Genomic DNA, 9,312 nt, shown 5'->3' with positions numbered 1-9,312 from the left:
CTGTGACAGAGTGCGTGAGCATTAGTTTTCACTGCGAGGATGGGATGTAGCCATCAGCCATGGGTGATGCCTCCAGACGATTAGCCGTGCGACTGACAACCGCATAGGATCATTTTCCCGAGAGGATGAAAGTAGCCACAGTTGATGGTGAACCCCTATACAAAGCTTGCCATGGAAAGGAGTAAGAAGGATTGAGTAGAAGCAGTAGGATAGCAGGCGTCCTTGGGCTCTACAGCATCTCCATCCGCTTATCTGAAATTCCCACCAATGAATCTGCATAAGTATTCTATCCCTTTTATTATTCCTTTTTATTATTTATTCCAATAATCACAATTACCCTTTAATCTGCCTAACTGAGATTTACAAAGGTGACCATAGCTTGCTTCATACCAACAATCTCTGTGGGATCGACCCTTACTCACGTAAGGTTTATTACTTGGACGACCCAGTACACTTGCTGGTTAGTTGAACGGAGTTGTGAATCCAACCAGTGCCATAATAAAGTTTTCATTCAAAATCCAAAGAACGTAGATCACAATTTCGTCCACCAGCTGTCGAACCATCTAATGGCTGTCTTGGAAAGAGTTGTTGGAAAGGCTTTGCAGCGAACTGCATCCGAGGCGTCAGTAAGGTACATTCTACTTCTGAAATTGCTGAGGTGATGGTTGGGGTTTGAAGTGCCGTCGTACAGAGTCATATCCGGAAGTTTGAAGTCCTTTGGGATTTTGGTCTTCATGATTTCCCTGGTGAATGGATCTTGATCCTTGCGAGAGCTATCCTCTGGAGTGGTTTGAGTAGCTTTGGTTTTGAGATCGGCTTCGAGTTTTAGAAGCTTATCTTCTAATTCCCAGCGTCGCCTTATCTCCTGATGTAGATCCTCTTCTTTTTCGCATTGATGTTGGGCTTCTTTCTCGAGTTGCTTTAATCGATCTTGAAGCACCTCTATAGCTCCCGCGTTTGGAGAATCCTTTTTGTTGTTAAGTTGAGGAGTATCCTTTGGTGTAGTGTCCGCGTTTTCGTGCGGCGTTCTATCCTCTAGATCTGAGTCGTGGTCGTTGTCATGGTCGTCCGCCATGGTGATGGGATGACTTCCAGGTTCCCCGGCAATGGCGCCAATGTTCCGATGGTTACCTGAAACCATAGGTCGATCTCGGTGGAAATCTTCTGTGTTGGTCGGAGCCGACGTGTCCGGCAGGTGTATAGCGGCCGGAGCTGGTGTGTCCGACTTGTGGAACTGAGAATGCTGCTGATCCTTGTCACTGAAGGGTGGGGGGTACCTTCAAGGGACTCCGATGCTTAAGTTAGCAAGGGTATTAAGCAGGTATTGAGTAGTATCAGAGTATGAGTTATACCTGGGTGCTCCAGTGTATTTATAATGGTGAGATGTGACCTTCTTTGGATAAGATAAATTAGTTATCTCATCTTATCTTATCTTTTGTCGAGGTCAGCTTATCTTCCATGGAACCGCCCTTATCTCTATAGGCTTGGGCTGCCTTTGGATTGGGGTCGTATTCCTTGAGTTGGGCCCTTCTTTGGGCTTTCCTGTCGATTTGGCCGAGTTCTTTACGAAGAAGTCGGTTTGCTTGACCTAAAGAGGTCGGTCGCTTTGCTACTGAACATCTCGGCTCGGACAGCTCGACCCAGGGTATGAACAGTTAGGCAAGGTATTGTTTTAGGACATATTGTTTCCAAAGAAGATATTTTTGTAGATCTGGCAAAAATCAATGTTATATCTAGCTTGCCTTACCCTTCCTCCGAGAGGGAAGTCCATTTGTTCCTTGGACATGCAGGATTTTACCGAAGATTTATCAAGGACTTTAGTAAGGTAGCATTGCCTCTATCTCGACTATTACAAAAGGACATTGAGTTTGATCTAAGCAAGGAGTGCATGGAAGCTTTCGACAAGCTTAAAGTGGCATTGACACAAGCTCCCATCGTAAGAGGGCCGGATTGGAGTCGGCCATTCGAAATAATGTGCGATACTTCAAACTATGCGGTGGGAGCTGTGTTAGCACAACGCGAGGGTAAGAATCCATATGTCATAGCCTATACGTCAAAAACACTAGATGGGGCCCAATCCAACTACATTACTACCGAGAAAGAACTCTTGGCTATTGTTTTTGCTTTGGATAAATTTCGAGCCTATCTTCTTGGTTCTAAGGTAGTAGTGTACTCGGATCATGCGGCGTTAAAATATTTGTTGGCTAAGAATGAATCCAAACCGAGATTAATTAGATGGGTTTTATTATTGCAAGAATTTGATTTGGAAATCAAAGATTGGAGTGGTTCGCAAAATCTAGAGGCGGATCACCTAAGTCGCCTTGAACACACCAACGGCGATGCCGCTCCTATCAATGATTCTTTTCCCCTTGAGGGCTTGCACTCAATCTCGGAAGTTATTCCTTGATATGCTCCAATAGCAAACTACTTGGTTTCCCGCACATTTCCTCCTAACCTCTCCAAACATCAAAAGGATAAGCTAAAAAGCGAATCCAAATACTATGTATGGGATGATCCCCACCTTTGGAGATGTGGAGCGGACCAAGTAGTCCGAAGGTGCATTCCCCAAACTGAATTCCAAGCAATCTTGGATGCTTGCCATTCCTCCGAGGAAGGTGGACATTATGGACCTCAAAGGACGGCAAGAAAGGTCCTTGATTGTGGATTTTGGTGGCCAATCCTTCTTAAAGACTCTTCTCTTTATTGCAAATCTTACTCTCAATGCCTTAGATTTGGTAATATCTCTAAGAAGGATGAAATCCCCCAACAAAACATGCTATTTTGTGAAATCTTTGATGTGTGGGGTATCGACTTCATGGGGCCATTCGCAAATTCTAATAGTTTTCTCTACATTCTACTAGCCATCGATTATGTGTTCAAATGGGTGGAAGCGATACCCACCCAGACGGACGATGCTAATGTAGTTCTCTCTTTTGTGAGGAATAATATAATTTGTCGCTTTGGGTTACCGCAAGCAATCGTAAGTGACCAAGGTTCACACTTTTGCAACAAAAGAATGGAAGGGCACATGAAGAAATACGACATCATACATAAAGTTGTCACGGCCTATCACCCCCAAACGAACGGCCAAGGCGAGGTTTCCAGTCGGGAAATCAAGTAGGTATTGGAAAGGATTGTGAAGCCTAGTAGAAAAGATTGGAGTGCCAAGCTTACCGATGCACTTTGGGCATACCGAATGGCATACAAAATGCCGATTGGCATGAGCCCCTTTCAGTTGGTGTATGGTAAAGCTTGCCATTTATCGGTAGAAATTGAACACAAAGCATATTGGGCCATCAAGGAATGCAATCTAAGTTTGGGTGGGGCCGGAGTTGAGAGGAAGCTTCAATTGGCAGAACTAGAATGTTTGAGATTAGAGGCCTATGACAACTGTAGGCTTTACAAAGAGAAGATGAAAGCCATCCATGATAAGAACATTAGGAGAAGGGACTTTAGGCTCGGTGAACTAGTCCTCCTTTACAACTCAAGGTTGAGATTGTTGCCCGGAAAGCTAAGATCGAGATGGGAGGGACCCTATCAAGCAGAGAAAGCGAAACCTTATGGGGTTTACCATTTGCGCCATCCCTCAAGTCCGGATATTTTCAAGGTAAATGGGCACCGTCTCAAATTGTATCATGGTGAGCAAAAGAAGAACAACAAAGAGATTGAGGTATTCCTTTTGGAAGATGTACGTCTTGACAAAGAGCATTGAGCTAGTGGAAGTCCAACTTAAGGACGTTAAACAAAAGTGCTAGGTGGGAGACACCCTACCATGGTGAGATCTATCTTTTTTTCCCTCTTTGTATATAGTCATTGAACTCTTCTTTGATTTGTGATTGCTTAGCCATTGACTTGTTTAGCTAGACTTGATTTTATTGTTCATAGAAGTTTGCACTATGGATTACTTGAATGATAGAAAATACCCCATTTCTAGGTCTTACATGAAGTTTTAGGTGTCTTTTGGTCCTTGGCTAGCTACCTGCTGAATTTGTGATAACATGTGCATGCATCATTTTCATGAAAAAAAAAGAGAAAGAAGGGTGTGGCGCGCCCGCGCGTTGTGCGCGCCCATCAGCAGATGTAGCATCTGGGCTGAATTCTAGAGAGTTAGGCGAACGCTGAGCTAACTTCATGCCCCATGCCCAACCCCCGCTGCGCGTGCGTGCGCCTGGCACGCACGCACCCATCTTCCACCTCGTGAATCGACGCGTGAGCGCGCGTGCCGCGTTTGCGTCGATTGCCCTGCCGCACCTCTGGTTCATTTTCCAGAGAGTTGCGCCATACCTAGGCTCGCTTTGAGCTAGAGGCACAACACCACTGCCGCGCACGCGCATATGCCACGCGTGCCAATCTTCTCACCACTGCCCCCGCGCGTCCGCGTACTGCGCGCGCGCGCCACCACTTCTGCAGCCAACTTCTGGTCCAAAGTCTAGAGAGTTGCACAACTCCTGGGCCAACATTGTGCTACTGGCACAACAACTTTCACGCGTGCGCGCACCTGACGCACGCGCGTCCTTCTTGCCCCTGCCCACCTGCGCGAGCGCGCACAGTGCGCGCACACATCGATCTTGCGATGTGAGAAATGAACTAGCGCACCTATATTTCAATTTCTCACCCCTTCTACCATTTGCAATCTTCTTTCTTTAATCTTTTCCTCTATACCACTCAATTCCCCTCTCAGCCCCCTCCGGTGGCACTACCTCCGCTGACCACCCACCTCCGGCAGTCCCCACATTTTCTCTCTCCTCTATTTCTCCACCTCTTTTCTACTCCCCTTCTCTCACCTATACCTCCATTACCTCTCTCCCCCTTCCAAGGTACTCTTACCTACTTTCCTCCTTGTTTTGCTTATCTCTTTTCCATTCTTTAGTTAGTTAATTTTGTTTTCTTTTAAGTTGCTTCTCTTCCTTTTAGCTCTTCATTGCTTGTTTGCCTTTGTTTTTACTTTTCCATTTCTTTATGGGTGTTGTGGGTCATGCTTTCCTTTGCATTGGTGAATTAGTTGTTATACTTGATTTTGTTGCAATTGTGGTGCACTATGATGATTAATGTTGCTTTGTGGGATGTTACATTGCTCCATCCCCTCCACTTGTTCATTGCAAAAAGAATGCACGCCAAGTGTTTGATGAAGAGCACACATGACCTTTTGAGTTCATTTTGACTCATTGCTTCCCAATTAGTGCTCCTTCCCACTAACTTGGGTATTCCTATGTGCATCGGGCATACCACTCTTCACATTTCACATTTTACTTGCCCACCTCATTATGACTTGCTTTCCATTATTGATGTTTGGGTGTATGCTTCTCATGCCTCTTACTTGCATGCTTATACCACCCTTACATGGGAGTGGATCCTCTCCAGTGACAAAAAAACTGGATGGTATCCAGTGTTCAATCTAACCATTCATTGCGCTCTCTCTTATTTATTTCTAGTCCCACTCATAAAATCAAAGGTGATAGATCACACTGGATTCTATCAATTGTTAAAAAAACTGGAGAGGATCTTTTTCCACCCTTACATCACATGCTAGTGACTTGCCTTGTTTACACATATTGTCTTGGTTACATATTGCAGCTGTCATGTAGTAAAGATGCTTATTCTCTTATGGCATAATCTCTCATTTGCATGCTTGCCATTTTTATGTGTTTCTTTGGGTTTGATGTTTCTTCCCTTTCCACTTTCACTGGATGGTCATCAAGAAAGATACAGGGAAGGCCTTAAAGAAACCAACCGCCAATAGAGCACACCAAGAGCCTAAGGCCAAGCCCCTCCTCAAGAAGGCAAGGAGCGCCGCAAACATTGATGCATTAGAGAAGGACAATCCTCCAAAGGACTCAAACAAGTTTCCTAACCGCTACTGCGAACTTGTCTACCCCATAATGACTGAGCGAAACTATCACTCGGAGCCCCTTCTAGTCCTTCTGGCTCACATCGCTCTGATGGTGATGCCATGCATTGAGCGGAGGCAATGGTGGTTTCTAATGAGACAACAAAAAGAGGCCAACTTATCCTGGGTGGCGGAGTTTTACTCCAACTACCACTCACCCTTTCTCACATCAATTTTTGTGCACCGAAAGCATGTCCCGATCACGGAGGAAGCCATCCAAGGAGTGTTGAAGACCGGACCATTAGCGGATGGGCATGACGCCTATCAAGAAGTCTTGTCGGTACGTTGCGAATATGGGTTCAAATGGGATACAATTCTCTGAGTTATAGCCATACCCGATTCATCTTGGATTCGAGGGAGAATGAGGCCGAGGCCCAAGGGCATTGATGCACGTGTCCTCACTCAAGAAGCCAAGGTTTGGGCCCAAATCCTAGCTCACTATGTGCTTTCGAGCACCTGTGGGTCATCTATTACCGCCGAGCTTGCTTTATTGGTTTGGTGCATTTTAACCGAGAAGCCGGTCGACATCCCACATGTAATCCGACAAGCTATGGGGCGTATCCATGCTAAAGGAAAGTTGCCCTTTCCTGCTTTGGTAATCGAGTTAGTCGCAACGGCCGGTGTTCACCGTGAGACCAAGGATCGAAAGGCCATAATCCCGGTCGATGGTGATGTTATACCAACCGGGAGGTGCCTCAAACCATCGGTGGTTACCGAGGACCTTGGCATGGCCATTCCTGCATGCAACCCAACTACTTCATCCGCACTACCGAAATCCTCCAACCAACGCCTTGAAGACCTTCACAGGAAGTTGGACCACTATGAACGGCGAAACCAACGACGATATGCTCACGTGAAGAAGCTTCTAAGTATTGTCACCCCACCTATGGAGGACCCGGATATCTCCACGTCCACCGCAATCTCAAGTGGAGTTAGCACTAATGAGGGAGATGAAGGACATTCCGGATCTGGCCAGCCATTGCGCCTCACTTATAGCACGGAGGACCGTGCTAAGTTTTAAGTGTGGGGAGGTCAATTGACCGATCTCCATAGGTAACACCCGAATAAACTTTTGAATCTCTTTGTTACTTAGGATATGTTACATGATTAGGATCCCTTTGACACCAATTGCATGATAAGTCTACTTGGTTGGAGTAATGAGTTCTTTCTTAAGAAACAAAAATTTTAGGGCAACCCTTTTGAAAAAAAAAACTTTTGATGCCAAGCTTGTTGAAGATTGTACTTTGGAACATGGATTTTGAGTAAAGAACACAAGCAAGTGAGTTTTGAGCCTTATTATGTGGCTACATCTTATAGCCACTTATCTTCCTTCTTGTGTGCATTGTTCTCTCTCTATGATTGTGATCTTTACTTTGTTTGACTCTATATGTCCATTGTTGTATGTATGAATGCATGTATATGATTGAGGCCATCAATTCACTTAGCCACTACCCAAAGGGCCTTTCCATATGAACAACCTTTGCAACCAACTTCGAGCCTACGCTTAACCCACCCATTCTTAATTCTAGCACATTACAAGCCAAGAAGCAAAAAACCATGAATGTCCCTATGTGGATCTTTGATTAGCTTAGGCTAGTATGTGTGTGTTATTCAAGTGTGGGGAAGCATGGTGGGATATTGGTTGAGGTAAAAAGAGGTCTTTGTTTTGTATTTCTATATTTGGGAATCGGGTACATACTTATGTATTGATCAAAATATTAGACCTTATGCATTGATGTTCTTGTATATAGTTGACAAAAACAGAAAAATAAAAGAAAGAAAGAAATAGAGAAAAAAACAGAAAAAGTACAGAAAAAGAAAAAATAACAATAATAAAAAGGGGACAAAAATGCCCCAAGGTAAAGTTAATAAAAGTCAATGCATATGTGTTATAAAGCAAAAAAGAATGCATGAGTATGTGAAGAAGTGAGGAATGGGTGGTTAGACTAGTATATAATTGTATAGGATGTTATATAGGCTAGGTGGAAAGCTTAAGTTAATCAACAGATTCACTTTTTAGCCCACTTAGCCAAATATATAACCCTACCTTAACCCTAATCCCATTACAACCTAGGAAGGACCTCGTGATATATGTACGCATACATCCAACAATTGTTGATTGTTAGAGGAAGAACAAATTTTGGAAGAGCATGAAATAGGGGAGAATTGAGAGATTAACCCGATACACCGAGTGGATAGAGTGCAAACACTTCCGGTGAGGGTTCGAAGCTCAAGTCTTTCTTCCCGGCTCTCACGAGCGTTCTTCATCAAGTTGCGTATATCTCACTTTAATGATTAAAATTGGTAGATTTCATGCATTACCCACCATCTTGCCCTATGTGCTTGAATGTATCCTAAGAAGATCGATTTAATTGTGACCAAGTGGATAGTAGCACTGATAAACCACTATTTTATGGTTTATCTTGTGCTCAATTGAGTGGTTTTTATAAGCTTTTCACCCACTTATCATACTATTTGCATGAGTTTACGTTTTCCTTCTGGATTTTATGCTATGATTGAAAACATGCTCCTTTGGTATTATATTTGTTAATATTAATCCTATTTTTTACCATTAGATGTCGTGATACGTGTGTTAAGTGATTTCAGGGATTACAGGGCATGAATGGCTCAGAGGATGGAAAGGAAGCATGCAAAAGTGGAAGGAATACAAGAAGTTGGAGAAACTGCTAAGCTGTCCAGCATGACCTCTTCGCACTCGAACGGCTATAACTTTAGCTACAAAGGTCCAAACAATGCGGTTCCAGTTGCGTTGGAAAGCTAATGTCCGGGGCTTCGATTTGATATTTAATATGCCATAGTTGCCATGACGCTAAGTGACGCGAACGCGTGATCCACGCGGACGTGTCGCAGCTGCAAACTTCAATCCGCGCGCCCGCGTGGGCGACGCCTCCGCGTCACTTGCCCGCGACCTGTACAGACCAGAAAGCACTGAAAGTGACTTTTGGGCTGTTTTTGACCCAGTTTTCGGCCCAGAAAACACAGATTAGAGGCTATAAAGTGGGGGAATGCATCTATTCATCAGCATGCTCTCATAATTCACTTTTCATGTTTTAGATGTAGTTTTTTAGAGAGAGAGGTTCTCTCTTCTCTCTTAGGATTTAGGTAAGGTTTTTAGAATTTAGGATTCAGGACTTCTCTTAGTTTTAGGAGTGACTCTCAATCCCAGGTTCAATGTTCTTTCACTTTATGTTATTTCTTATTTTCAAACATTTGAATGCTTGCTTGTATTAGTTATGTTGCCTAATTGGCCTATGCCACTTTCATGAGTATTTTCTTATTTAATGATATTTGAGGTATTTCAGTTTAATATTGCTTTCTTTATTTATAACATTGATTATTCCCAATCTGAAGACAATTTTTATTCCAGCAGATTTAATTTCTTTTCCTTTTGGTCTTGGTTGAGA

Source organism: Arachis hypogaea, chromosome 4 (assembly GCF_003086295.3).
Source record: "Arachis hypogaea cultivar Tifrunner chromosome 4, arahy.Tifrunner.gnm2.J5K5, whole genome shotgun sequence".
Lineage (NCBI taxonomy): Eukaryota > Viridiplantae > Streptophyta > Magnoliopsida > Fabales > Fabaceae > Arachis > Arachis hypogaea.
Note: the sequence above shows the minus strand (reverse complement) of the source record.